Here is a 2662-nt window from a genome sequence, read left to right on the forward strand (position 1 = left end):
GCCTGGAGGAAAATTCCTTCCTGACCCCAAAGTGGCAACAGCATTACTCTCGGCATGAAAGAAAGGGCCAAGAGAGCCAAGCACTGACTCAACCCTTCCTGCCCTCCCTCTCATGATCTGCCCTAAGTTCACAGAATCAGCATTGCCATCAGATGGCCATCTAGCCTCTACTTAAAAACCTCCAAAAAAGGAGAGCTCACCACCTCCCAAGGAAGCCTGTTCCACTGAGGAACTGCTCTATCTATCAGGAAGTTCTTCTTAATGTTTAACTGAAATCTCTTTGGATTTAACTTCAACTCGTTGGTTCTGGAACAACCTTTTGGAGTGACAGAAAATGACTCTGCTCCATCCTCTATATGACAGCCCTTCAAATACTTGAATATGGCTATCACATCACTTCACAGTTGTCTCCTCTCCAGGCTAAACATACCGAGCTCCTTAAACCTTTCCTCATAGGACTTGGTCTCCAGACCCCTTACCATCTTTGTTGCCTTCCTCTGGACACGTTCCCTCTGCGTATCACCTCTCATTTTCTATTTTTGGGAACCCCGTATTCCTCTCACAACACTGAACTCCACCTTAAGTGGGCAAGATGTGACATTGTACTTATGAAGTAAAAATCAGGCAGCAGAATGTACATACAGCTATTCATGCATCCATCTGACCTGCACACACAAGCTGGCAGGCAATTCCTGTAGGCTGCAATAAAGGGGACTGCCTTGCATGTACAAAGTCCCAAGCTCAGTCCTAGGCCTATCAGGTGGCAGGTGTTGGGAAAGCCCATTTGCAGCTGGAGATCCTGGAGAGCTACTGTCAGTTAAAGTGCTGAGTCAGATGAAAGGAGGGTTAGAGCCTCTGCTTTGTATTCAGAAGGTCCCAGGTTCAATCCTCAGCATCTCCAGTTAAAAGGATCAGGTGGTAGGTGAAGTAAAAGACCTTCATTTGAGACTCTGGAGAGCTGCTGCCAAGTCTGAGTAGACAATGTTGACCTTAATAGACTCATGGTTGGATTTAAAAGGCAGCTTCATGTGTTCATGGACTACTGGTTTGCCTCAGTATACAGCAGCTCAATATTTCTCTAGATACATTCACCTAGATGCTCTAAGCATGACTAGAACTAGTTATTTCAACCAGCTGCAGCATTTTCTCTCAACGTCTTCTGCTCCATGACAGACTTCTTGTTCAAGGACCAAGGGCTCTGACTGGGGGGCAGGGCTGGAAGGAAGAGGGCACAGACATGTGATCTCAGAAGGGGGAGCGATCCCTAGCAACCTTTTGATCAGCCTTCAGATCATTTCCACAAGCCCCAGTACTCCTACAACAACATGGCCTGAAAAACCTACAATCGTGATTTAACTCAGCTACCTGGAAGCAAATGGGTCAGAGAACACATGCTATCTGATTGGGTAAAACCCTTAATTTCAGGCTTTTGTACAGATACAAACCTAAGCAACAGCAGCAATACACTGCTAACGGCGAGGTGACCTCACCTTCTGGTGGTTCTTGTTGAGGGACCTTCACTCTTGCACAAAGGTTTAATGCCAGAAAAGCCAGAAATCTCAAAGCAATATTGGGGGCCACAGCTCAGTGGTAGAACATTTGTTCTGCATGCAAAAAGGCCTCAATTCTGGTTGGGGAGGGGCTGCGGCTCAGTGGTAGAGCCCCTGCTTGCTATGCAGAAGGTCCCAGGTGAAAAAAACAAAAAAACACCCCAAACAACCAACCAAGCTGAAGAAGAACTTCTGGGGACAATGGTACTACATCCGTAATATGGTTGAATGTTACAAGCCATACAAGTTCATAGACCAAGCAAGGAAGTAGAAACTTCTGGGAGAAATGTCACTCAATTAGTAATATTTGTAATAATGATTTATAATAATGAGAGCCAGCATAGTGTAGTGGTTAAAGTATCGGACTCGGATCTGGGAAAGCCAGGTTCGAATCCCCGCTCTGCCATGGAAGCTTGCTGGGTGACTTTGGCCCAGTCATGCGCTCCCAGCCTAACCTACCTAACAGGGTTGTTTGAGGATACAATGGAGGAGAGGAGAATGATGTAAGCCACTTTGTGTCCCCATTGGGGAGAATGGGGAGGTATAAATGGGATGGGGCTGTGGCTCAGTGGTAGAGCCTCTGCTTTGAATGCAGAATGTCCCAGGTTCAATCCCCGGCATCTCCAGTTAAAAGGACTAGGCAGGTAGGTAATGTGAAAGACCCCTGCCTGAGACCCTGGAGAGCTGCTACCGGTCTGAGTAGACAATACTGACTTTGATGGACCAAAGGTCTGATTCAGTATAAGGCAGCTTCATGTGACCCTTCCACACTCCATCTCCAAGCTACTAAATCTGGTAGTACCTCCCTCAAGCATTAGCTTAAAGTCTTGCCCTGTAGTGATCATTACCACATCCTTCTCAAGAGTCAGCCCTTGCTGCTAAAATACAAAGTACTGAAAGCCCGATGACACCCAAATTATTCTGAAAGTTTATCTTCCTCATTCAAACAGTAATACTATGCTCCTGTTTTCTTCAGCATAGGCACATTGCTTGTGTGAGCGGGAAGCTTATGCTCATCATACTAAATAGAACACAACTTCAGAAACAATTTTTGCAGCCACAAAGACAGGAAATTGACACGGCCTGTTTTCTCCATAGATATCCTAACAACA

General features: G+C 45.9%; 1 non-coding gene across 1 annotated transcript; it reads left to right on the forward strand.

The window, feature by feature from the left end:
- Positions 1–2104: 2104 nt before the first annotated feature.
- Positions 2105–2176, forward strand: TRNAS-UGA (transfer RNA serine (anticodon UGA)). Its single transcript has one exon. It is a non-coding gene; the product is annotated as a tRNA-Ser (tRNA).
- The last annotated feature ends 486 nt before the right edge of the window (positions 2177–2662 follow it).

The sequence above is a fragment of the Euleptes europaea genome, chromosome 2, assembly GCF_029931775.1.
Source record: "Euleptes europaea isolate rEulEur1 chromosome 2, rEulEur1.hap1, whole genome shotgun sequence".
Taxonomy (NCBI): Eukaryota; Metazoa; Chordata; class Lepidosauria; order Squamata; family Sphaerodactylidae; genus Euleptes; species Euleptes europaea.